Genomic DNA, 27,730 nt, shown 5'->3' on the forward strand with positions numbered 1-27,730 from the left:
GCCGTACAACCACAGGTCTCAGGGTGGTTCACAGGATAAAATCACAACATGAAAACATGAAATACACAATCAAAATAAAAACAAATTAATCCCAACCATCCCCCAACACATTTTAAAAGGGCATTGGATGGTTAGAGTCTGTTTTTTTGTTGAGAAAAAAAATAGTGCGTAACTGGAACAAAGTTTGAAACACCATTGAAAAATAGCATCAGTGCAGTGACATCTTAGCATGTTAGATTTAGGTTTCCAGTCTTTTCAGGTATAAGAATGCTGAATATCATCTAGACTACCCCACTGTCTTAAGGCAAGATTTCACCACATATATCAACCCCTCTACAGGCTGTCTACATTAATCTTTATCCTGGGATGCCAAAGACAGACAACAGAAGCAAGGAAAATCAACCATGACAGAGGTACCTAAACAACACAATCATAAAGCAATATTGTTAGATAGGATCCACTGTTGAAAAGGGAGCTTAAAAAACAACTTAGAAACAGCTGTTGTGGCTTATTTATGCATTGTAAATATTATCTGTCTGAAGGCACTTATTTCATAATGCGGCAATGATCTCTCTTTATTTAAACATTTGCAAACACTGAATGAACTCAAGGCTAATGGTGTCCTCTTTTTTAATATAAATGATTTTGATTGGTGTCCTTCAATTAATGTGCACATTTTGTTTCTTTAAGCAATGGTAAAGAAAATACTGTACTTGTGTGTAAACAGACTTAATGGATCTATTTGTGTATTTATTTGAAACAATTGTATGCTGCCCTTCTCACAGAAAAGTTCCCCAAAGCAGATTGCACAAAAATCAATGTATTAAAAACAGCATAAATACATCAAAGCAACAAGACACAACAAACCAACAGACACACACACAACAGACACCCAAAAATGCAGCAGAAATGGGAAAAAAAAACAAATACCCATATCTATCAAAAACCATGTGTGGCATTTGCCCTCCTAGGTGCGTGACATCATACTGGGTTCATAAGGAAAGGGTTAACTAATTGTAAAATGACTAACCAATGGGAACCCAAGGGGAGGAGTTAGAGTTAGGGTGGTTGAGAAGTCAGTCAGGAGTTAGAGAAGAGACAGAGAGGATAAGTCTGTGGGTTGGGCTAGTCTGATGTGAGAGAGTGAGAGAATCTTTTAAGAGGAGTCAGTCAAACAGTTGATATAATCAGTCAGAAGGTATTAGGAAGGTATAGGCTGGTAAAGAAACTAAAGTTAAGAAGCTGACAAAAAAATTATACGAGAAACCATAAACTTGTTAATACTTATAAAATAAACTTGTTTATTTGGTTCAATTTTAACAACTGTCTGGACTCAATGTGTACCCGAGAGTAACGGGTTGGTGGCAGCAGGGAAGCGAGCACAGTGGTGGCACAGGGATCAATAGACCGTCAAACGTCCGGGGACCCTGTGTGATCGCCACACCATGGTCTTTACTGTTTCAGGAAACGTAAGCCAAAACTGAATGAATTTGAAGTGCCATCTGTGTGCCAGTAATGAAGAGGTCATATTGCTTGTAGTCACCATCTTACTTCCGAAGGTGACAATGCATGAAACAGGACAATCGTATGGAAGTAAGCATTCCTATCCCATGCCATTTGGAGCAGGGATGGGGAACCTGCAGCCCTCCAGTTCCTTTTGGACTCCCAGTCCCATCGACCCCAGTCAGCATGGCCAGTAATCAAGGATGATGGCAGTTGTAGTCCAATTATATCTGGAAGACCACAACTTACCCCACCCTGATTTAGAGCTTTGTATTTAGCCAAGAAACCAGTTGAGACCCAATTAAAGTTTTGCAATCCCCACATTACAGCCCCCATTGTAAACATGCCAGACCAATTTTCGGTAACTTCTCAAAGGCAGCCAACTGTATGGCATTTGGAAGTTATCATCAGAAATGCACAGGAGCTTCTCCTGCCCAGAAAGAGAATCCAGCTGGTGTACCAACCAAATTTCAAAGGCTGAATTGACATGGGGGGGGGGGATTTCTGAAAGGCGGTGCTTTGTCCAAATCTTAGGCAAGTCAATCGAAAAATCACAATTTTGCGGGTTTCTTGGTTTTTACTTTTTGAAATATGGCAACCGTAGCTGAATCTGGCTAGCAGGTCATATCCTTATCTCCACCTGCAAGATAAGTGTGACAAGTGGGCAAACTTGCCCACCTGTGAGTTACCTGGTATCATGATTTTTGCCTGCATGGTTTGAAATTAAACCAAATGAGTGCAAGCATACTATGTGCAGAGCACATTCCCTTTTCATACTTCCTGTGTAGTTCGCATCCCAGGGTGCAATTCACTTACTTCCCCCATGGAATGAGAGACATAAGCTCCACAGCTGGAATTCACATATCTTCCAGCAGGTGAAATAACAACTGTTCCCTTGAACATTGGCCAAGAATAATAGAGGATGCAGAAATTATTCAAAGATCTTCTGTAGATATTTTGGCATAATATCTGAATGGAAGATTTACACTTTTTTTAAAATGTAGAACTCTCAAACAGCACCCCCATGTCCAGTTCTCCTGCAATTTGTCTCATTTTCAGATAACATCGTGTGAAGAATCTTGCTCCCCTCTTCCACTTGTAGCTGGCTTTTTTTTAAATGTAGAATAGAGACAGGAAAATGCAAAGTGTAATGAATGTCAATATGTCAGATACGTTATAGACTCTCCTCCCTGAAAGAGAGGGGAGTGGTTGTGGACGGGAGCCTGAGCACCGCCCACAGCAGGGGGCTCTGCCCCCTGCCTTTCTGTTCCCTGGCTGGCGCTCCTCCCACCAACCGGCACCCAATCGGGTGCCACTGGGGGGTGTGGTCAGCCAAGTTCAAATTGCAGCGCCAGCCCTCTCCTCAGCCTCTTTCCACTCCGTCTCACCGAGAGTCATCAGCTAGGAGTCATCACAGTCATCACAGGGAAGAGCCACGAGGTTTGGAGTTGGGGGGTCTGTGTGTGTGGAGGCTTGCCTTTTAACTTTAGGAGGCTTGCGTGCGCTCATTGCTTTACTGCTTTTAAAAATCCAGGTTTGCCTTGCTGTGTCCTCTTTTTCCCATGTAAAAACCTACATTTAACCTTCCATTCCCCCCCCCCCCCTTTCTGGTGCTTGATTTGTTTGTGTGGTCTAAGTGTGAATTACCTTTCTTAAGCTGCAGATTGTTCCCCTGCGCAGCACATGCCCCCGGTGAGGTCTGAGTGTGAGTGTGGCTCCATCTTTCTTTCTCCCTTGTCTCCTTGCTTGTCTTCCCTGCCTCTGCTTGGTAGCTGTGCATTTTATTTTAATTTTTGGCCAGGGTGCTTGTACATTTCCCCTCTATTGCCCTTGCCTGTCCAATTGCGTGGCTGGTCTGGGCGACTGCATGGTGCTGATAATGGCAAGGTTGCAAGTTTGATCCCTGTATGGGACAGCTGAATATTTCTGCATTGCCTGGGTTGGACTAGATGATCCTCAGGGTTCCTTTTCCTGTTCCTTTCTAATTTTAAGTTGTGTGTGTGTGTGTGTGCTTGCAGCGTGTGTTTGTGCCTGCCGTTTATTGATTTATTACTCTTCTAGCGTGGGTTTAATTTACCTTGCCATCCCTTCCATTGGTACCACTTAAATCGGGAGCCCCCTGTAAATTTTAAAGGCTGCCGGGGCTTGGGAAAGACTGTACGCTTAAACCTCACCCCTCTTGGTTTCTCTAGGCCACCCCCCCCCCCTTCGCTTGATGTTCGGAGGATAGAAATAAGGCAGGGCTTGGGGTGGACAATTCAGGGTTTCTGATCAGGGAACCATTCCTCAGCACGGCACGTTTATACGTTTAGAACCTTTGAAGGTGTGCCTTTGCCTGGTTCTTGTCATTGGCTTCACTTGCCAGTACAGGCTCCCTAAAGAAAACCACTTTTAAACAACAACAACAACAAAGGTTACGGCTTATGGTACCTTAATGAAAAGTCCAGGTTTATATTTCCACTTCATTTCGGCTCACTGTAAGGACATCTATTTTTCCTTTTCTTCAAAAAGATTTTTCCTTGCCCGGCATGTTCATTTTGCCTCCACCCCTCCTCCCTCCCAACTCTCTCCCCCCCCCCCACTTTCCTTCTCCGCCCTCCACCCCTCCTCCCTCCCCCCACCCCTCCCCTTTCAGGAGATACATTGGTCTTTGGAGTTTCCTTGCTTCTTGCCTGAGTAATCACAGTTGCCAGACAGGTTTTTCAACTGCTGGGGCAGTTGAATGTCAATGTAATGAATGTCAGTGTAATGAATGTCAATATGTCAGATACGTTATACTGCTGTTATGAAGAAACCTGACACCTGACTGCCACTTTTGGAAGCAGCTCTGTGTTTCTAACAACATGCAAAGTGTAGTTTTTGTCTTATGTCAGGTTTATTTCAAGTCTAGAAATTCTTTTTGTACATCTCCATTTCGCAAGTAATAATAATAATGATAATGATAATATTTATACCCTTCCCATCTGGCTGGGTTTCCCCAGCCACTCTGGGCGGCTTCGAGCAAAATACAATAATTCATCAAATATGAAAAGCTTCCCTAAAGAGGGATGCCTTCAGATGTCTTCTAAAAGTGAGGCAACGGGCCTCCCACGAAAAGAAAAATGAGGTAAATACCCCATGTTGTTTATGTGAAATGCTCTGAAATCCCTATTTCACTGGGCTTCTGATTTTTGCCTTTGGGGATTATTTCCATGTGGAACTTAAAGTGAAACTCATGCAGTGTTATTAACCAATACGGAACAGAACAGCGGGGGGAGGAAATGCACCCAAAACCTTCTGCACAGAAAGCAAAAAGAAATACATGGAACCCTGGTTTTAAACAATCCCCCAAGGGACCAGCAAATGCCCTTCTGCTAGTAAAGACGGTCTTGGTATTTAATTAAAGGTCAAACAAAATTGTGCTGCAAACCCTGGGGATACTTTAGTGTAGTAACTTAAGACAGGGTTGTCTAATGAAGATTTCAGTGTATTAGTAGGGGGGGGAGAGTTCATTTTCAAGATACAAGGGACACAGGGGAAAAAGAAAGAAAGAAAGAAAGAAAGAAAGAAAGAAAGAAAGAAAGAAAGAAAGAAAGTTGATGGCATTTGGTGGATGGCTGGACTCAGACTGCAAACAGAACTAGTGCAGGCGAAACGTGTTACACTAGACGGGAGTAATAGTGCCAGTTGTGATGCATAGTGCCATTCAAGGATTATTGCATTGGGGACAGGAAACAGACAAAGCCCTGGAGGTTCCTGCTATGCAGCACTAAATTAGCTTCAAAAAAATTTCTAGCTATAAAAAAGACCAATGCAACTTTGCACACACAGCTTTATCTGTCATTATGGGGTGGATAGGATATTTGCTGGACCTCGTTTTTCAGGCTGGAAAAAGCCAACTTAAGTTATGGCAAGCAAGCTGCTGCATGCACTACCACTGTTAATTGTGGCTTGTAGGGCTGGGCTCTAAAAGCACTTTCGAAATGATAGATAGTGCATTCACACACTGGATCTGAGGACTGAGAATCTCTGCAAAATGAGATAATGAATGTGTGGACAGTCCCATCCATACTCCCATGAAGAACTCAAAAAGAACTAGGGTCTGTTGCAAGTACTTTGAGGCCTTCTCATCATATTCTGTATAACCGACTGCATTTGCCTGTTCCTTTTGCAGTTGTTGAAATCTATAGGGCTGTTTTATCAATTCAGGTGCATTTAATTAATGTTCCTTCTCAAGGTAAAGCCTATATTTTCTTAAAGCAGATCTCTCAGTTGTCGGCTATGTAGTATGATTACACAGAAAACATGCTTTTGAAGGTCAATACGTAGGAAAACCTTGTCCAAAGTGTCAGCTTTATTATTACAACTGATCTTTAAAACAGTCTGCAATTCGGTTTTAGAGCTGGATTTATCACTCTGGCTGGGAATTATTTGAGACTTTCCTCCCAAAATGGGCCAGATCCAAAAAAAAAATGTATCTGGAGACCTTTATTTGTGATTCCCACCCCCCTCCTTGCTTCCCCTTTTGATGTTACTGATGAGTTCATTTAGAACTAAAAGGGTGGGCTTGCAGAGTTTAAAGAACAAGAAACAAACACAGCCTGGTGCAGCATATGCTACACGTTATCTTATTTGTTTATTCATTCAGTGATGGACTATGAAATGAGATACACTGTCAAAAGCAATGCAGCTCATGCCACAGCCTGCAGAATTATTTATTTATTTATTTATCTCGCATGGAAAGGCACCCCTGACTTTTTGCCTCTGCAATCTATTCAGAGATGCTCTCAATTGGTTTTGGAGTGGTGGCCCATTTACATGGTTGTGTCTTTGACTTCTCAAGCATTGCCCCACTAGAATTGAGCCTTGGTTCAACCACGCATTAGCCAACGTCACAGGGATATTTTCCCAAAACCTTCCGGTTGATTCAGCCCTGCTTTTTTCCTATGTCCAAAATCTGATTATATTGGATACAAGCCTTTTTCCACTTCTGTTTTATCCGGATCAGAACAGAAACCTTAGGCTAAGTCCTCTGCCTCCCCCCACCTCCCACTCCAGACTCCTGGCTGACCAGACTTAATCAAGTGGACAGCCTTCGTTGCTGTTTCTGTTCTGTAAGACCTACCTCTGCTGCCTTTAGCCATCTCTTCTCTACTGAGTTTCTGTAGCGGCTCCTCCAATCTTAGCTGGCATTCTTCGCTTAATTGCCACCAGCTGGAATAGAGCTTGCCTCAAGTAAGACAGCTAGGCCAGCACTTTGCAAAATTCCTGAAAACATTCTTGTGGAGGATGCCTTCCTTAGATTCATTTCCCCTGGGTTATCCTCCAAGCTCTGCCTTCCAATGCACTTGGTTACAAACAAAGGCTGGGGCAATTTCCAGCTTGAGTTAAAATGTCCAATTCGTCTCGTAATGTCACTTCAAGAAGAACCAGAGCAGAGTCCTGTCCACACTACATTTTATCCAGGCATGGCTCCCATATGGTGGGGATTCTTAGAATGTTTTCAGGTCTCGTCTTTCAATGGCTTTTCCTCAGAGTGTCCTGGGGAAATGGAATGATAGGTAAAACAGTTTAAGTTCATTGGCTAGATATATCTAATAAATCTATGCTGAGTTGAGACAGGATTGGGTTTAGGAGTTGGTTTGTCTTTGGATACTGAATCAGCAGTGGGGAACATTTTTTCAGATCATGGACCACATTCCCTTTGGGGCAATCTTCTTCTTTTTTTTAAATATAATTTTTTATTAGTTTTTTTTTAACATATCATTTTCAACAGTAATTAAACATACTTTTACATGTTATTCAGATTTTTGACTTCCATCAATCCTGTCTGAAAATTTTCCAATCTAATCTCTCAATATGCATTTCTTATCTTCCCTATTACATTTCAAACTCATAACCAATATCTCTATCTTTTTCTACTTTGTAACACTTCGTATATTTCTCCGTACAAAACTTCTTGTAGTCCTACTAGCGTAATTTGTTGATTACAGTTGCTCTTCAAATAATTCATATACTTCTTCCAGTCTTCTGTAAATCTCTGGTCCCACAGGTTTCAAATCCTTCCTGTCATTTTGTCCAATTCTGCATAGTCCATTAATCCCTTTGGGGCAAACTTCCAGTAGGTTACACGCCAGCAGTGAGTAGGACCAGGGGCAGAAATTGGCAGAGTCTCCTAGTCTCATGCTGAGCGACAACGAGCAGAGCTCAGTGGAGTGGGAGGCCAACCAAACAGCAGAGTCTCTGAAGTGTACTGGCTTGGAGGCAGAGTCAGTATCCAAAGGATGAAGCAAAGCAGGACAGATGAGGAGTCTTGCTTGGAAGGGGGTATGGTCTGAAGAGGCTTCTGAGGGCTGGGTAGATAGTCCTGGAGACCTAAAATTGCCCCCAGGTCTGAGGTACCCATTGATATTCGAACCACTGCTCTCGCTGCTTTTTAATTCCTTCTTTTTTATGCTCTTAAATTAAAATTAAGCTTCTTTGTATGTTTAGGTATTCTGAGTCTTGCCCATTCACCCAAACTACTGCTTTGCTACTGCTATATAATTTTTAAAATACATATATATACCAGGTCACTCTCAATTTTTTTTTTAAATAATAATTGGAACAAGTATTTCCAATGAACTTTGTCAAAAGCCTTGTGAGCATCTACAAGGTACGGTACTGCTGAGGCTTTTCCATATTACCCAGCATTCAGCATTTTGCAGATGTGGATTATATTTGGGAATGTATTTGTCATTCTTTCCACCAATATGCCTGTGAACATTTTTGCATATTGCCCAATTAATGAGATAGGCCTATATGATCCTGAATTTTCTTTACCTGGTTTTAATATCACAACAATTCTATAATCTTTCCATGGCTTAGGCACTGTTAAACAGTCTTTGCATGTGGGGCAATAGTGTCTCAGATCATTTTTTTAAATAAAAATATTCTGGTTGTCCATCCATGCCTTTATGTGGTTTAAGTTTCTTAATTACTCTAGAAATATCCTCCAGGAATATCAGAAATACCTGATTACTTTCTTGCCCCCAAGCTACCGAAGGAAATGAAACTTTCAAGTCTTGTGTCTAAATAACAAAACATGTACTTTATAAAAGTAAATGTGATTATCTGGAAGTATTTACATGAACGGAGCAATTCCCACACTTGTCTGAACACAGAGGTGCAATTATTATTTTTTAAAAAGTGTTTCTGTGTTGTAAGAAGCTGTTTATTACATGATTCTTGCCTTAGACAATAGAAAAACTGCGTCCTCAAGTGACTCTCCTTGTGCCTGCTACGAGTTCTGCAAGAGTCCATTCTTTTACGAGTTCAGCATGAGTCCATTCTGCCACTAACAGGGAATTAAACTTCACCTTTCCAGTTCTCCTTGGAAAGCTATACAGTGGAGGTGGGTGGGGAAAGAGTGGTTTCCATCTGAAGGGACGGCACTGTTGTCAGGATGCACGAGATCTTCGCTATTGTGGAGGGGAGCATTGATTTGTTCCTAACGCCAGGAGCTGTTCTAATAAGGAGGTGCTGATATGTGAAATGAAACCACAGAGTGCAGGCACGTGGAGTGCAAACCTGTGAGCCGCATTAAATACAAACTCAACCTGCACTAATGTTAATTGTCATTCAGTTTATATCAATGTGAAGCTTATTAAACCATAAAGTGAGGCATCTAGCACCAAGTGCGGCACTGGAGACAATTAAGTGTAATAAGTGTTTCTCTTAATCCCTCCAAACCCTGGAGATGCACAAGTTACAGATGAACATCCTGTTTGCATTAAAGGCACTGCTTGCATGGCAGCTGAGCACACACACTGTGTCGAGAGATCCCAACTCAGATATAAAGCCAATTCTTCCCTGAAGCCTGAAATCCAAATTCCCTTCCTTTTGTGTGTGTGTGTTGGTGGCTTACTTCATAGTCACCTCCCCCCCTTACTCACAAGTTTAATTTCCGAGACAGCTGTTCTTCTACAGCTACTACTATTAATTATCTGGATTAGTGCTGAATTTATCAGATTGAGATGCCTGACTCCCTGGGTATGTAAAAATTAGGGCCTGTGGGAGAATAAAGCATAAATAACTGATAGCTTGTGGAATGTTGAAGCTCACCTAGCCTTACGAACAGGCATTGTAAATAAAAGCACAACAGAAGACGAAGATCTGGCCGGGTCAATATAAACAGCAAAGAGCAATGACCAGTGTCTCTTTCCAGATTAGTGGTACTTCTTTGTGGTTCATGTGTGAGCGAGCCACTCCCACAAGGAATTAGTTACAGAAACCGCAGAAGCATTTTCGAAATGTCATCTTCAAACTGTATATTCCATTATGAGTTAGAAGTCTGTGCTTTACATTCAGAAGCGTCCTGAGACATGACAGACAAAATGGTACTCCTCCCACACCCCCTGTACAGAAGCTGACTGGATTCACAGTTATATTTTATATTGATGCTGCTGATGGAGCAGCATCCTCTACCAGAGAGCCAGTGTGGTATAGTGGTTAAGAGCGGTAGTCTCGTAATCTGGGGAACCGGGTTCGCGTCTCCGCTCCTCCACATGCAGCTGCTGGGTGACCTTGGGCCAGTCACACTTCTTTGAAGTCTCTCAGCCCCACTCACCTCACAGAGTGTTTGTTGTGGGGAGGAAGGGAAAGGAGAATGTTAGCCGCTTTGAGACTCCTTAAAGGGAGTGAAAGGCGGGATATCAAATCCAAACTCTTCTTCTTCTTCTACCACACTAGCTTAAATGGTGCAGGGCAGGCCACAACACACACAAGTGTGTCCTCCAGAACCTTGATGACACTATGTGCTCCAGCATCATTCGCTTCACTGTGCATAATGATATAGCTGGCACTGCTTTCAAGCCCAAATTTGTTTCAACAGCTGCCAGCCCAAAGTTCATGCATGCCATTTTCAAAATCCCAAGAGAGTAAGAGAAGAAACTGCTGATGCAGCTTTCTCTCTGACCCCCCCTAGAAATCACATCACCCACCATCTTTGTCCCACCACCATCACTTGCCTGTAGCAAGCAGGAAGTTAATTTTGTTCTACAATGGGAAGAAGAGCATGATGGGCAATAGAATATATATTTTGGAATAGGGAAGGATGCAGAACATCTGCATATTTTCTTGCTGCTTCAGAGTGTCCACAGGGACTGGTGGGTTCTCTTGGCAGCCCCAACCGCAATATACCCTGTTCTCCAAACACTAAAATGTTCAGAGTGTCAACATTCACTATAGATTAGCAAAGCTGTGAGATCGGATTACTAAGGAAGTTAGACAGTATTGTGCCAATCAAAATAAGTGCATTTGGCAGCTTATTTACCAAGTAGGTACAAAAGCAATTCACATTCACAAAAGGGTGTTGTTGTTGTTTTTTAAAAAAAGAATTAAAAATTAAAAATTAAAAAAATTAAAAGTACCATGCCTATTAAATCAATGTAGGGCATAAAGCAATATAAACAAGTAGTTTACTTTATGGAATATTTCTAAATGAACAAATTAGGGGAGGGAGAGCTACATCCCAGTGGTACAACACACCATTTGCATGTTGAATGCCACACTAGTAGCTTACTTCTGTTAAAAGGCTTTCTGGTAGAAGAGGCCTGTGAAATACTTCTGCCTCTGAAAAGCTTCTCTCGGGTTAAGACTTGTAGACCTAAGCAGCAGGCAACTCTCTTACACTATAGTTAGTAAACTATGGGGAGTGAGTAAAATTATCATTATGGAATGGGACGTCCCTATTTTCATTGGAGAAATGTTGGAAGGTATGGGTTCGAGCCTCATGTTGGGCAAAAGATTTCTGCATTGCAGGGGGTTGGACTAGATGACCCTAATCGTGCCTTCCAATTCTACAATTCTATGAAAAGCACACAGCCTGACAGTGAAGGGAGCTTGCTGAGAGTCTCTTGTGGTACAGCCCTGGAGGTGGGTTCTTGCATTGAGAACAGCTAACAATTCAGCCAAATGACATGGAATGGAAGAAGAACAGGCAACACTTTTCAAAGTGATGATGGTTTCAGGTGGGTTTTTTTAAAAAAAAATTAAAAACAGTCTCATAAATTGTTTAATTCTGAAGTTGAAATTTAGAAATACTAGTTATTCATATAATTATATTCTGATATAACATTTGTGCTTTAAGGGATGCACTGACAGCAAATTTGTCTACTGGTTTTAAAGGAGATCAGTGGTAGAGTGATAAGAGAGCTCATGCTTCGCTCACATAGAGAGGACTCCAGTTTCAATCCTTATAAATATCTCCAGTTAAAAGGCTCAGGTAGTAAGTCATGTGAACAACCTCTGCCTGAGAGCCTTGAGAACTGCTGGTAGTCAGGGCAGATAATACAGGGCTAAACAGGCAAGTCATTCCTATATTGTAGCCACTTTTGTCACTACTGAGCTGTAATTGCCCATCAAGGGCTTAGTGATGAGTGTTCCAAGTGTTACTAAAAAGACTTAAAAGTAGGATCCACAGGATTCTGCTACTGGTGGTATATAAGAAGCTGTGTTAGGATCTGTTCCAGGTAGCCCCACATTCTCAAATGAGTAGGGTTGTTTGTTACCAGGATCAATGTGTTCTCTCTGGTAGCCATACTGGAACCCAGAGTATGGACAGCTTTCACCAGCCAAACTCCTTGCTAACATTTAGACTTCAATTATATACTTTTGTATATGTCCAAGTACGGATGGAATCTAATTCCTATCTTCTGTTGGATTATTTGTTTGGTTTGCTTCTGGCTGTTGCCTATTTTATACTAGTCTTCTCCTTCTTCTTCGGTGATCACTTGTAGCCAAGTAAGATTGTCTTCCATAAACAAGGTTTTAACAGTGAGTCCATAAGCGACTGTGGAGGCCAATTCTGGATCCACACATCCTTCCACAGTGGGGACATAGGTTTCTGGGTGGGAGTTGATTGCAGTGAGAGGGTTTGCCAAGCATGCCTTCCTCTTAGCACGTTTCTCCCTTTTGTCCTGAGTTTCAGTGTCTTCAAAGCCCATGACATCTTTGGTAAAGGCTGTTCTCCAACTGGAGCACTAGCAGGCCACTGTTTCCCAGTTGTCAGTGTTTATACTACATTTTTTAAAAAAGATTTGCCCTGAGAGGGTCTTTAAACCTCTTTTGTTGACCACCAGCATTACACTTTCCATTTTTAAGTTCAGAATAGAGTAGTTGCTTTGGAAGACGATAATCAGGCATCCGCACAACATGACAGTCCAATGAAGTTGATGTTGAGGAATCATTGCTTTGATACTGGTGATCTTTGCTTCTTCCAGTACTATACTTGTATTGGATTGTTACCAGTGGAACGCTCTGTCACAAGAGACTAGGGCCCTGCGGGACTTGACATCTTTCCGCAGGGCCTGCAAGACGGAGCTGTTCTGCCAGGCCTTTGGTCGGGGTTCAGTCTGACTCCCTCTCCCCTTTCATAAGAACTTGCATGAAAGTGGCCTCCCAATTTTTCTCACAGGCCCATATAAGTTCAGCATAAACAGTTGGGCCTGGTGAGCATTTAAGGTCCCCAACCCTAATCTGCGGGTTGCCATCTGATTGGATTTTATTCTGATCCTGATCTGATTTGAGGATGTATTTTAATTGATTGTCTGATTTTATGCTAATGTGTTATACATTTGATGTTAGCCGCTCTGAGCCCGGCTTCGGCTGGGGAGGGCGGGATATAAATAAAAATTATTATTATTATAATTATTATTATTATTATTATTATTATTATTATTAACTATATTGTTGATTTTATTATGGGGCCACCTTATTTACCTAAAAACAGCATGGAATTGGGGGGATGGGACTAACTAACTAAACAAATAGCTATACAGAAAACACTTCTGGTAACAATGAGGATCAGAAACCCACATATCAATACTATGTGTTGTTTACTTGGAAATGAGTCTCAATTCTCTTTAATGAGGGCTTATCATAGGACTACAAACTCAGAATAGCCACCATTTTATATTATCGGGGGGAAAGGGCATAGCTCAACTAAAAGCATTGGTGTAGTACTTACAGACTTGGACCCAGGATCAAACCCCAACAATGAAATTCAATTAATGATCTTGGGCTAGTCACTCACTCTCTCAGCCTCACCTACCTCACAGATTTGTTGTGGGGAGAATATGGGTGGGGAACAACATCATTTGCTCCACCTTGAGCTCCTTGGATAAAAGATGTGTTAAAAATATATTAAATTTATTTATTTATTATTATCCATTTATTACCTGCCCTTTACCAAAGGTCCAAGGGCGGGTTATAAAACAGTAACATACATTACATAATGAATTACTAAAGCAACAGTACAACCAATACAATCATTAACAGGTGATGAACAGTAATCAAATGTTCCCAAATGCCTGAGTAAAATGGTGTGCCTTTGCATCTCTTCTAAATAACCCCTCAAATTGGGGCTAAATAAAATAAAGAAAACTACTTCTTCTGTTGCACACTCTAGTGTCCTATGACACCATTTATAGAGTTTCTGGCAGCCAATATTACCAGGTGTGATTTTCAGGCAAGTAGGAGCCTGCCATTTTCTATCTATCTAGATTTAAACATTTGCCACTGGCAACCATGAATTTTCTTATTGAAACAGTCTTCACTAGGTTCTATTTTGAACACAAGGGCCATGTCTCAGAGTCCTGGAACATGTGAGGCCCTCTGAGCTTATGCAGGATGCCTTTCCCTCACCACTGAGTAACAACAGATCACCTTCCCACATTCAGGAGCAAGGATGTTTTGGGACAGGATGCATTCCTCCCCATCAAGGGTGCAAAGGCAGGAGCAGTTGCCATCTATTCACAATTACTTCTCTCCCTCTTGATAGAGCTACTAGAACACGGGTTCTCCAACAGTGGCCCAAGGTCCAAACTGTGGTCTGCAAGCTTCAGTCAGGCAGTACATGGTGTGTCTATGAAGTGTCTCTGAAGAAAGGCATGTTAGCCATATTGATTTTTTATTGTTATTATTATTATATACATTACCCAAACTGCATATGTATGTTGCACTCCATTGTGAAATACTACTGTCTGAGGCAGTTTCCCAAACCAGCTTCACACCAACTGCAGCCCCGTTTTCCTCCAGATGTCACTGGGTTGCAGTTGCCATTGTCCCTCACCAGTGGCCATGTCTTCTGAGGCTGATAGGAATCATAGAGTTAGAAGGGGCCCTGGGGATCATCAAGTCCTATTCCCTGCAACGCAGGAATATGCAGATGTCCCGTATGGGGACTGAACCTGCAACCTTGGTGTTATCTGCACCACGCTGTAGCCAGCTGAGCTATCCATCAGAGTCCAACATCATTTTGCTGGGATGGGAAAATGTTGACCCTCCATAAGTTGGACTACAACCCGTATTTCACATAGGGTCACATAGGCTGGGGCATATGTTGGGTGTCTAGCAACATATACAGAGGACCATAGGTTCCCTGACCCTGGCCTATTAAAGATATATGTTTAATAGGCATAAAATGTAGTGTTTGGATGCATTTATATAAAAAAGACTTATGAAAGGGTTTGCGTTTGCAAAGAGAAGTTTGAATTAGACATGAGGATAAACTCTAGGTATATGCCACAAGGAGGGTGTTTAAGGCTGATTGATGACTCATCCTGGAAACACAAGCTGAGAGCTCTCTCAACAGGGCATAAAACCATAACTCAGCATCTTCCTCAGTCTTTGGAGCCAGCAGTAGTAGAAATGAAGCTGGGCTATCCTGAAGAAGCAAGATGCTTGCACAGGATGTCTCTCTTGGATCAGAGAGAGTAAATCTACTGACATTTATTAAGGACCAAAAAGAAGGCGGCACTGCATTGTTTTACAGCAATGTGCTATTTTGTATTTTGCAACTTTTATTTGCAACTATTTTAAGACTGTTCTGCAGTCTAAAGCTTCGAAACCCATTCTCGGGGTGGAGAGCTAATTCATTTCCGCTCTGCACAAGGTCCGGATCAGGGATTCCGTTTGCAACAACAACTCTGAACATGGCCTAGATAAAGTGGGTCCCAAACCTCCCAAGTCAGCAAGCAGCGGTGGTGTTGACTGCTGGTGCTCCTCAGCAGGAGCCCATCCGGAGATGGCGCTTGCGGGTTGATGCATCCAGGCTCGCCAGCTCGCCCGCGTGCATGTGTATGCAATCCATTCCCGCTCCATGAAAATCAATGATACTCTTGCTGCGCGGCGGCGGCGGCGACAGAGGCTTCTCTTCCCCTCCAAAGGTCTAGTGCGATCTATGGGTTGCTTTTGCAACCGGGATGCGCACGTGCCCGCACACATTTTCCCCTCCTTTAGCCACGCCCCTCAGAATCCCTCCTAGCTAAAAAGAACCTGTGCGGCTCTTTCTCCCTTCGCCCAATCTCTACTGCAGGGCAAGAGAAGGAGGGAAAGAAGAACGGAACCGGGTGAAGAAAAGGGGAGAGGAGAAAAAGAAGAAGAAGGTGGGGGAGGCGGAGCTAACACTGAAGCGGCTCGGATAGTTGGCAGGCACCGTTTCTTCCTCGCCGTTCTTTTAATCTGCCTCTCCCTCACCCTCGCCGCCCCACCGGCAGCCGAGGAGTAGATTTGGGGAGGAGGAGGGTGGGGTTGGCTCTCGGCGACCGCCAACACCAGCAGCGCCGCCGCCTCCACAGCGCTCCCAAATTCGCCTCCGTCCGGCATTCCGGCTCCTCAGCAGCCCTCGAGGCTTCGCGCCCCGCAGCGGGAAAGCAGGACTCTCCGGGCGCGAGCGTAAAAATATAATAATAAAGCGCGGAAGGGAGAGAGAGAGAAGAGCCGCCTCAGCGCGCCGCTACCACCAGCAGCAGCACCGGCACCGGCGGCTTGTCTTGCTTGCTTCCTTCGCCAGCCTGGGAGCTCTGCCCGCAGCCGCTCGGAGGAGCCTCTTGGCAGCTTCCCGCGTCAAGGTAAAGCTCGGGTTGGGTTGCGCGTCTCGGAGTGCAGCGCCGTGTTTGTTGTGAGGGGAAGGAGGAGGGGGCGCGCGGGCGGGTGTGGGGGAAAGAGCGGGAAAAGGCGCCTTTCTCTCTCTCTCGCTTCACAGTGGTGGGTCGCTGCTGCCTTTGAAGGGAAAGAGCAGGTGCTTCCACCAAAAAAAAAAGGAGGGGGTTCGTTTGGGTATGTGGAGAAAGAGAAACAATTCAAGGCAGCGTCTGCACCACCGTCAATCCCACCCAGGCTGTCCTTTCCCCTCTCGTGCACAGCCTCTGCCTCCAGCTCTTTTTCGCTTAGCATGGATTCAATCTTATTCTCCCGGGAGGTGGGTGGGTGGGCTCCGGGCTTCTCTTGGCATGCACAATTTTGGCCCTCGGATTTGGGCGACACTCTCCCCCCCCCCCTCCACACCCCCGAGTCAACAAGTTTTATTGGTGGCGCGAGGACCCGGGCGCTTCTAGTTCTCCTTCGAGCTGCGGAGGCTGGTGTTTTGCCAAACTGTCTGCTGGGTTTTGCAGTTTCGCCTGCAGCACTTCGGCTGCGTGGTGGGTTTGCTTTGAAGCCCCGACGTGCAAAGCCGTGATTTGCCTCCGCTCAAAAACAAACAAAAACTTCCCGCGCGCTTACTTCAGAGTAATTGCCTTGCACGTTTCTCCGCGCCCTGCTCTGGGGTAAGACAGCAGCGGATGCTGCAAGACCTGGGCTGTGTGAACCAGGCTGTAAAATTAGCACCGCTGAACTCGGTGGGACTTGCTCAGAGTGGTAGAGCTTTGCATGCAGAAGGTCCCAGGTTCAATCCCTGGCATCTCCAGGTAGGGCAGGGAGGGAGAGAAAGAAAGAAAGAGACCTCTGCCTGAAATCTTGGGAGAGCAGCTGCCAGCCCGTGTTTTCACTACTGAGGTAGATGGACCGGTGTATGCTCTGATTCTGAGCAAATATGCAGGACTGGACTGTGGAAGAAGGTGGGGTGGCTGAGATTGCCACCCAAACAGAGTTTTGCATAAGGAGCGAGAGTGCTCTAGTAGGGAAGGGCTGCTGCCAAATAGATTTTCCTACAGAAATGGAGTGGGGAGGGGAGAACTATGGTATGCAAAATTGCGACTACCCCCCTCCTCCCATGAAAAGAAGTAGTGATGGTGTGACAGGGTACAACAAACTGATGGGCATTAGACTCGATCCTTCTTCCTATGTGAGTCTATCTTCTGCACAATTCCCACTCAGGGTTTACCCAGAGGAGTACAGATACGGAGGTTAACTTTGCTAGATAGCAGTTATCTTTTCCAGTCACCTTTGCAGAGAGACGGCAAACAGGCGATATGTATCAGCCCCTCGTTCTTGTCTTTTAACAAATGGAATGAGCAAAAAGGAGAGAGTCTGGGCAGTGGTGTGGTGGATCCTGGGATAAACAGACATTTGGATGATAAAACCCTGGTCAGGTTTTGCCTGAGCTCCTATTAGTACTCCAGTGTTGGTCCAGAGATGTTCAATTATGTCTTTGGAAGCAGAAACAAGCAAACACAAAAGCAACTGATGTCTTGCAGGAATGGGAAGCAGGGTGTTACAAGCAGCAAGTTAACAGCTCTTCCACTGCACACCCTCCTGCAGTGTTGAATACAAGGAACTAGCTTCCTTTTATTTACTATGCAAATTAAAAGATCGGGTCTTACTGTATGTTGGTTGAAACGTGGCTAGGAAAAGGATAAGAAAAGTGATACAGGGGTGTGTGTGTGTGTGTGGTTGTTTGTGCATGTACACACATGTAGAGTACAACTATTGGGTTAATCTTGTGTAAATTCTTGGGACAACTTTTACTGGATGCAAACAAGTGTTCCTTTTTCCAGTTTTCAAATCCTGTCTTCCCAAGGGTGGTTGTTAGCTTTCTGTGTTGCGAGCAACATAATGCAGCATGTTGTGTCACTTACCCAGACAGAAATGACTTGCTCACTAAACTACAAATGAAATGATGCTGCTTGCATAACAAGTGAGGCTACTTAGCATTTTACATACTGATTTTCATTTAAGGTAAATGAAAGCAGGATAGCTGTCACTGTGTTTATGGATATTTGTTCTCTGTAGGGAAGGATATACTAAAATCCTAGAGAGCTATCATTCAAAAATCATGAAAATATATTTTATTTATGTTTAATCTCCCCTCCCCCCACCCACCCGAATAAGCTACTTTTTGAAATGTGTTTAAAAGGATCTGTATAAATCCAGACATCATTTTTGTTTGTTTTTTTAATGTTGTTATAGATTTTGTGTTAAAACTTCTGCACTACCTTAATGAAATTGTTACTTTTAGAATAATAAATGATGCTGTTGAAAGTGCTAGGTTGAGTGTGAATCAAAAACTACAAACATTTCATTGCTTGGGACCCCGAACACACTAAATTAGAAATAATTACTGCTTCTTGTCCAGGGACCAACTTTTGAGCAGGGGTGAAGGTGGACATACATTTTTAAGTGGGTTGGAATGGAAGTAGTTTCAAAACAGCTCTGCTGCAGTTTGAGACATTTGTTTCCATCACACTCTTTATAGGATGAACTGCACAGTTTAGAATCTCTGCCTGTGCTTGTGTTAATTTATGGGCAATCATTGCTTGAAGTTGTGTATTTCCATAGTATCTCTCTTGCCTTGTGGATGCAAGTTACAAAACCATTTCTGTTTGACAGTAGTTGAATGCCACCATCTGGATTCATTCCTAATATTAGGGGATCACATGATCAACACTACTGCATGTTTTTCTTTAAAAAAACGACAACCCAGCAGCTGCTGTGGTTTATCTGAGGGTACTTCTATAACTGAAATAGGCTGTAAGCCACAGCTGGTAAGGAAAGAATAAGTTGACACACACCCAGTCAACAAGGTTTGACATGAGTGTTATAACACCGAAGTGGTAATTATGACTGCTGTAGACAAACAGTTCATTGTAAGCAAGTTCCATTGAAATCAGTGGTACTTTGCCACACATGTATAGTGTCTAAAATTGGAATGCAATGGTAGTTACTGCCACTTGTGGAAATAAGCAGGACTGTTTCTGTGCCTCCTCAAACCACAAGTGCTGTTTCCCTTACCAGTGGTTGGAATTGCGTCGTGTGCAAACTGAAAATGTGAAATCGCAAGGCATATTTATAAGCTGTTAAAACACTTTAGATGATGAAATAGTTGTCAGTTGCATGGTACACACAGGCCAACTACAGTGTGCTGTCGATTGTGTGCTGTCAGATTTCTGCATGATGCATCTTTCACTTCTGGTATGAATCGCTGTACTGGGTCATTGATCTGGTTTCTGACTATAACCATATTCAGATGCTTTTCTGTAGGTGTTAACATCATAGATTAGAAAACTTGGTTCCATTTTGCAGTTAAAGTTGTCAGGAATATCTAAACCTGCTATTCATTGGCATAGATAGCCTTAGCATCCTAATAGCTGTTCATTCCCCACCACCACGTTTTCCCATAATCTCATATATATTGCACTGCAGGAAATGTATGTCTCCTTATGTATAACCCTTTGCCTTCTCATTGTAAGCTTTCAAGCTTGGCCATACAGCTTGTCACGATATTCCTAAATATAACCTCTTATATCTTCTACAGAACTACTTGGGAACATAAAAAGAGCTCTAGTACATCAGACCAAAGATCCATCTAGTTCAACATCCTGCTTCCATAGAGCCCTACCAGAAGCCTCCGGGAATCCCTTTCTCTTTAATAGACAATGATTTTGTTCTCTTGCAGCATGTGGCGTCTGTCTGAGTGTATGCTAATATTCTACCTATACTCTAAGCATTTTATAGGATAATGGAAGACCTGATGCTTAGCCAATTAAAAGACTCTCATTGACTTTGCCATGGCCTAAGCACTGAATTCATAGGAAGCTATCCAGTATTAACATTCGCAATGTGGACAAAATTACTTTCTAGCTTGACTGATGTTGGGAAATAATGCATTGCTGGTAGCTTAAAATAGTTGGAAGAAGTGCTTGCTAGTGCTCTTTAACCTTTTCAGGCCTGTGGACAAACTATACTGAGCAAGGCTCTTTGGGCCTTGGGCAGGAATACTGAGCTGTGTTCCCCTCCCCCAACTGGTAGAAGCACTATGTTGGCTTCTTGATAAGATATCAGTCTTTTAAATTTTATTTCTGGAAGACAGAAAGAATGAGGTCATCTAGGTTAAATTAAAGATAAGCACAGAAGTGTAGCAAAATCAGTTCATTCTAAAGGATGGATTAATCTATGATTTCAAGTTCAATTTTTAAAATTCAGATTTCAATTCAGAATTATTACTTTTTAGTAATCCGAGTTTATCAGAATTTTAGTGTTATCCCCGGATTTCATCCCAAAATAATAAGACTGCAGTACACAAGCTTTTTCTGCAGGAAATTGTTAGCCAGCATCCTTAATATCAATTGGATATAAATGAATTTGAGGACTTTACAATAGCCCCTCTAATTTCCTCACTTCTCATGTGCTGCATTAGCCTCAATTTCACTGTGTTCATTATCCTGTGGGCTTAAACTGTTCTATGATGGTTAAGGATGATGCCACAACTAAATGCAGCTAGAGTTTGATTTTTATATGGGCCCTATAATTTATATCTGTTTCCAATGAGTATAAACACATTATATTGTACAGGATTGGAGAAATGGAAGGATAAAGGTACATTAGTGCTAGAGGTGCACACCCTTCTGCATAATACAATAATTACTTCTACTGTTTAGTAGTCATATCACACTTCTAATATGCAACATGCTTTACAGTTTTTCATTCTCTTTGCCCTAACATAATCCTTGGAAGTATGTACAATATTCCCATTTGATGACTGTGGAACTGTGACCGAGAAAATAATTTGCTCAGGGCCGTGGTAGGGTAATGATTCAGACCCACATTTCACAAAACCAAATACAGTGCTATAAATCTGGCATACTGCACTGACTCATTTATTGCTGGTGTACACATTTTGTTTATTCACTTACTTAACTTTATTTACATGTATCACACTCCTTAGTTACTTGCGTGTGTATGTGAGTCTATTCAGATATGTTTCATGGGACCAGTGTTGCTACACATGCCATTTCTGTAGCCAATAATTGCCACAAGGCAGTAAAAGATACCATATTAATCAGATGAGGGGTTGCTATCCTGAGTGCATTTTTATATGGGGTTTCATTCATTCTCCATTAATCCCATGAACCAGAGTTAAAATTGCATGTATCCCCAAAACTGTTGCTTGAGTTCCACAGTTGCTCAGGTGAATTAACTAGTGTTGTGTAGCAAGAAGTCTTGCCATGCAACCACCCCTTGTGTTTTCCTCTTCCCACTTCTTGCTAAGAACATTTTCCAAAAGTGTAAAGAATATCCCTTGCTACATCCCCTTGGGTTATGCTTATGTAATCACTCCTTTTGTCATAACTGTTCTGGTTGAGTCTAGCCTTCTGGCTGAAAGCAGGAATTGTAATGCATACCTTTTGTACCTATAAAGTGGAAGAGGAGAGCATGGCTGAAGTACATGCCTTGTCCTTGTTGGAGAAAATAGCTGCAATTGGTAACTCGCCAGCCACATGTTCACAAACAGCTTGGCTACATGCCTCTTTCCTGTTCTACATTTGGAGCCTGCTTCAAACAAATGTCCATTGGGTGATGTCAGTCCATGTGTATCTCTGTCCAACTACCCTCATAGCTGAATAGAGAAGAGTGTAGATTTTGTGTCTTGCGTGCTCCGCTTTGGAGGCTCTCTGTTAAAGCTAATAAATATGTTAGATCACATGCCTAAAATACAAGGATTTTGCTTTTATTCATTTATCTTTTTTAGCCCAAGTCTCATTAGCTCTCTTAGTCAATAATGCCACGTTTACAATTAAGATATAGATCGGATCCAGAATTTTTGCATTATAAAACTGTGCTTACCTACCTTCTCCCCATTGTATCTCTCTGTGTTCCCCAAAAAGCCTCTTCTGAGAGTCAGGGGCCTGGTGCTTGGAAGGAGAAAGTGGGAGTAAGTTGGGTATAGGCAGCTTCTCTAGCAAGACCGTCTCCACAACACTCATGTTAAGTTTTTGTTTCTGATACCACTTAACTGGGATGGGGTTGTTGGTCGTACTGAAGTTAAGCTGACCTACTCTAGCTCATGGGTCACCAATGTGGCAGGTGCACACCCACTCACAGAGGCTTTCTTTGGCAACTGCAGTGTGCCTTCTATGGCACTCTTCCTCCTGCCAAAATTAGCCTTGAAATAGAGTATTCTATTGCACCCAGTAGAATAGTTTACAGCGTGTGAGTGTGTCTATGGCCACTGTTAAGTTGTGGGTGAACATATCAGACGACACAGTGATTCTTCAAACAGCTCTTGTTTATTCACAGGCCAGAACAGAACTGAACTGAAGGGTTCAGCCAGCCTGTTTATATAGAGCTCCACTAGAACACAATAGTAACCATTTTCTGTAACTATCGAATCACTGAACGTCACTTTCAATCCTTTATTTGCATGTGTGGACCTGAGTGAAAACTATCTACAGTATTCCCCTGCTGGCCCAGGGTGAGAACTTCAGTACATAACACCCACAACACCCTTTTCTTTTTACAAATGGGCCCATGGGCCCCAAATGATTGTAAACCATTGCTCTAGTCCAGGGGTCGGCAACCTGTGGCCCATGGGCCACAAGCTGCCCCCTAACCAAGCTGCCCACTTGTCGAGTCCCCACACTCTGCGCTAAACCAGTGCAACACGGAGCGGGGACTCGTTTCCGCGGCGCTGGAAATCGCGTCTGTGCAGACGCGATCCGGCCCATGGCGCAAACTGGCCCAGGCGAGGTAAATCTTGCCGACCCTTCTCTAGTCTGCTGAACATGAAGATGCATATGAGTCATTAATACTTTGAGTTGTAACCGGCTGTGTTCTACTCAGAGTAGACTCACTGAAATTAATGGCCCTAAGTTAGTCTGATAGTCTATTAACTTCAGTAGAACTTCTTTGATTAGGACTAGTAAACTTCCAGATTTATTAGGTTGGAGAAGTCTCTCTTGACTATCTTAGAACAACTATTTGAAGTATTACAGCAGATGAAAATATAGAAATATTTATACAAAAATAAAAATGCAGTGATACAAGACAGTATAAACAATATCTTTAAAAGCACACGACGCTGGCAGACAAAACTTCAGGGATAATCAACTAAAGAAAGGTGTGAAACTGACCATCCCATTTCTTCAAATGCCTGGGAGTAGTGTACATTCTATTTTTAGCTCTAAAATGGTAAGAGTCCAGGACAGACTATACCCATATATTCTTTTCCCATAACATGTAATTCTGCTTTATAGCTTCCCACATGTCTTTTTACTGTGTAGCAAAGCCTTCAGACTGTTGTCAGTTCTCAGTCCTGATTTACAGTAATGCCTCCTCACCTAGGCCCTATCTAGGAAGTAAAGGATTAAACTTCACATACAATTGAGATTTATAAGATATGAAAACAAGCTTTTTGTTTACTTGCATATTTTGTGATGGGCTCATGAAGTTAGAGGAGAAACCAAAAATTCCTTTATCAGAAAAGTTCCTGAGGAAAGCGTGGTAGGGAATGTTTTTGTTGGGATACTGCCAGGGAGACAAAGTCCATCATGACTCCACGTCGCCTCCGGATGTCCATCGATCTCCCGTAGACACGCAGTATCAGCAATTAGCGACACGAGCTCCAGAAATAGCTTGCCACATTCCAGAGCCGTGCATGCTCTATCAGCAGATAAAGCACACACCGAAAGATGCACTCAGGAGAGCATTATTTACAAGTTTATTTCTGCGTTGATCAGAACAAAGAAAAACATGACTGCCTGCTTCAATGTCTCCGGCAGAGAGAGAAACGAAAACAAAGACACAACAGAAACATCCTGTGAAAACAGGAAATACGCAGACTCTGTGACTCAAAGCCTGCTCCCTTTTAAGGTGGAACGGAAATATCCTAACAGTTTTGGCCTTATACACGCGTAGCAGCAAACCATAGTTAAGGATTTAGTGTGAATGTATGGATATTGCCTGCTTTGCTCTTTCCTACTAATGTGCAGAAGAAGCAGTTAGCAATCTTTGGCTTAGTGTTGTGCCTAAACTGCGGATTGCAGAGGGCATTTTGCTGCAAAGAAACAACAGCTTGCTGTAGCAAGATTTGTTCTTGGCTTATTAACCATAGTTTGTTTCAGCAAAACCAATCACAATATCTGCTTCAGAGATACCTGTTATCTCTGTGTACGTATACAGTTCTCACGCATGCTTAATGGCCTTAATGTTAGCTTATGGGGGTTGCATGTGGGAGATAGCAGGGTTTGCCCCCTCCGTGTGTGTGTGTGTGGTTTTTTTTTACAAAAAAGTAGCCCTTTACAGTTTGTGTGCATGTCTGTGAGGGAGATTTTATTGGTCTGCTGTTTACCATGTTGCTTCTACAGCACAGATACTTGCAGTTCCAGTCATATTTGATACTTTACAGAGCATATCCTTCTCCATTAGTTTTGCACTACATAAGAAAAGTCACATTCGGAGCTCTCTCAGGGGTTAACCTGGCAATCATACTTCAGATTACATTTTTGCTGGGAAAATGTCATAGCATCCCGTGCTATGTTTTAGTGAATAAATAATCTGTGCGCTGTTTTTCAGAAGGTCCTTTTTTTCCTGCAACACTGTGAGTAGCTGCAATTTGCACATTTAAGAGTCAATTTGGTTTTATTTATAGGAATCCTTGTTGTTTGTGGTATCTTGCATGCTATTTTTATGCAATAAATTGCCTTGGCAGTATCTGTCTTAAGTACTACTGGTAAATATAAAACATGATAGACATCATATTTACTCTAGAGGAGTCTTATGAAAAATAATACAGTTGTAGTAGAGTAAGCAGAATATGCAGAACAGCCATATGGCACAATCTATGCATGCTTACTTGGAAATTAGCCTTGCTGTGTTCAGTGGGGCTTAGTTTTTGTTAAGTGTGTAAGGACTGCAGCCCTAGTTTCGCTGGTGTATGGATGGATAGGCACATCTCTGTCTGCTTAAGTGTGTTTTGTTATAAGACTAACAATAATCCTAGAGGTATTTGAAACACTTCCCTGCAAATGTTGGTATTATATGCCATCTTCAGACATCATTCATGTAGTGGACATCTTGGTACTCATAAACATCAGCAAGCAACAGGAAGTATATGAACTACACCCAATGTCAAATTTTGACTGTAATTTAAGCTAATTGCCAGGAGTTTTACTTTGGGCATTCTTGATGTTATTTGTAGTGATAAATACAAATATGGACACAAATACTTTACCACTGGTAATTCATTGATTTGATTATCAACTCTGTTATTCTTAACTATTAAGTCTAATTCACCATATATTAATTGCTTGTTGCCTGCATACTTTTGCTGTAAATGAAACAAGCACAGCCAATTGCATGGCTCTTCTGTTTGACTCTTCTATAGTTCTGCTCTACTTTCCCTGAAATGGTAAGAACTAAATGCATTATTTCAGGGAGCAGTATTTCACCTGCACAAAATTGAGTGATTATTATCTTCTCCCGAGTCACTTGTTTTTCTTTACTTTGATTTTATGTTCTATGGCTTTGAAACTAGTTTTGCAACCAGTATTCCAATCTAACTAAGAAACTTTTAATTTTAGTCCTCCCAGCTATATTGTTTGTAATTCCAGTTTTTTGTATCATTAGCAGGTTTGATGCTACTTGCTGCTTCCTCTAAGACATTAAGGAAAAGAGATTTTTACTTGTTAAAGTTAATGAACAAATTAGGGTTACTCTGACTAAAACATAGTTGAATCAAAGTAATACTTGATTGCCAAGATAGGAAAAAATGAAAGACAACATTCATATGAGTTGGCCTCATGCCAAATTTTGAATTTTGAGGCATTTATACTTCGATATTATTTGTTTTTGAACCCATGCTAATTGCTGAAAGGCCCCACAATATACAGTGCTGCATATGAACTGTGAGAATGACAATTGCCTAGAATTGCCTAGAATGACAATTCATTTTCACATGGTCGTGTGTAAGGTTGATCAGGTAGCTTGCAGTTGGTCAAAGCTAGGCACGTGTATTTATTTTTCAGCCAGTGTTATAGAAAACTCATTAGGTTTGTAGATAAGCACAAACCATTTTTTAAAACAGCAAAACAAAATTGTATACTGTCATCTGCATTGTTCTGTTGACATCAGAATCTATAATAATCTAATACCTGTACTCCTGAAACTCTGCTGCCATTTATAAAAACCCTTTAAAGTCTTTGTGGTTTATTCTTAATATCCAGTCTATCAGCTTTTGACACCATACATTTGTACACAACCTGAAAAGTGTGTCGTTTTAGAATTGATGGCATGGTAAAGCCACAACAACCATCTCTCAAGGTTTACTAAATCATTCTTGAGGGATTCCAAAATGAATAAACATAACAGGATTGATGGTAGTTTCTAAAATTAGATCTAGGCCTTCTCTTCCTCTGCTGCTTCCACTGGCACTTGTCCTTATCCTTTGAGAGCCCCCTGCTTCAGTCTGAAAATTATACAGCCTAGTTGTAGCTTTACTACCACAGTCATAATTAGATTATTGAGTCAGCTGCTTAAAACATTGTATCATAGTGATGTGGCATGGATACCGCTGTTTCATAATATCTTTTCCTGGGGGTCCACAAGTTATGTCCAGGCTTGATAGGAAAGTAATAATAAAAATTCTACTAGCTTGCAAGGAGCATCTGACCGTGCAGAGTGCTGCCCTTTTTCTTCCAAGCAAGTGCTGCCTGCCACTATCACAGAATTAAGGAGAAAGACTAACAACACAGAGGGCATAGCCCTCAGTCCGTCCTGAAAATTAAGCAGCACATATAATCTCTGCAAGTTTGGTACAACTAGAGAACACCCACCCACTCCCTGAAAATTACCAAACTCATAAACCCATAGCTCTGCAGGATCAAAATGCTCCCCTTCCCGTAACTCTCTAGTTCCATTGCCTTAGACCGCCTTGCTGTTCTTTGTAGCCATCCTGACCAATGTCTTTACTTGTACCAGAGCAGGCTAATAACTTCTATGAGTTTATTTAGAAGGCTGAAATAGTACAAGGCAGCTGTGTTCAAAGTGCTTGGATGTGGATAGTTTGCAAACACAAATCAGGCAGATGTTATTGAATGAACAACTTGGCAGGTGTGAGCAGGATCCCAAGTAGAAATACTTAACAGCCACATGAGCTTCTTTGTGGAAACATAACCTGACCCATCTTAAGCTTGACTAAATCTGCATTTTAAGGTTTTTCTCCTTTGACCTACACCTTCAATTTATTCTATACGACTTAGCTAAATATGCACTT

The 27,730-nt window shown here is 42.2% G+C and overlaps 1 protein-coding gene and 1 long non-coding RNA gene across 9 annotated transcripts in view; one reads left to right on the forward strand and one right to left on the reverse strand.

Moving 5' to 3' along the window:
• Positions 1 to 13,661: 13,661 nt before the first annotated feature.
• On the reverse strand, positions 13,662 to 15,576 carry LOC310671067. The gene is made up of 2 exons (XR_014507738.1): positions 15,483 to 15,576; positions 13,662 to 14,386 (listed from the first exon to the last, which is right to left on the reverse strand). It is a non-coding gene; the product is annotated as an uncharacterized lncRNA (long non-coding RNA).
• Positions 15,577 to 15,833: 257 nt separating this feature from the next.
• The window catches only part of LOC310670124 (contactin-4), a 506,424-nt gene continuing 494,527 nt past the window's right edge, over positions 15,834 to 27,730 (forward strand). For 4 of the 8 annotated variants that reach the window (XM_083424806.1, XM_083424811.1, XM_083424805.1 and 1 more), the window contains exon 1: positions 16,241 to 16,373. The gene's annotated coding sequence lies outside the window, so the exon portion shown is untranslated. Of the gene's footprint in view, positions 16,374 to 17,569; positions 17,588 to 27,730 lie in introns of those variants that run through there. The other 4 variants (XM_083424800.1, XM_083424802.1, XM_083424810.1 and 1 more) reach the window with 4 other exon arrangements.

Source organism: Podarcis tiliguerta (assembly GCF_965153285.1).
Source record: "Podarcis tiliguerta genome assembly, chromosome: 2".
NCBI classification, from domain to species: Eukaryota; Metazoa; Chordata; class Lepidosauria; order Squamata; family Lacertidae; genus Podarcis; species Podarcis tiliguerta.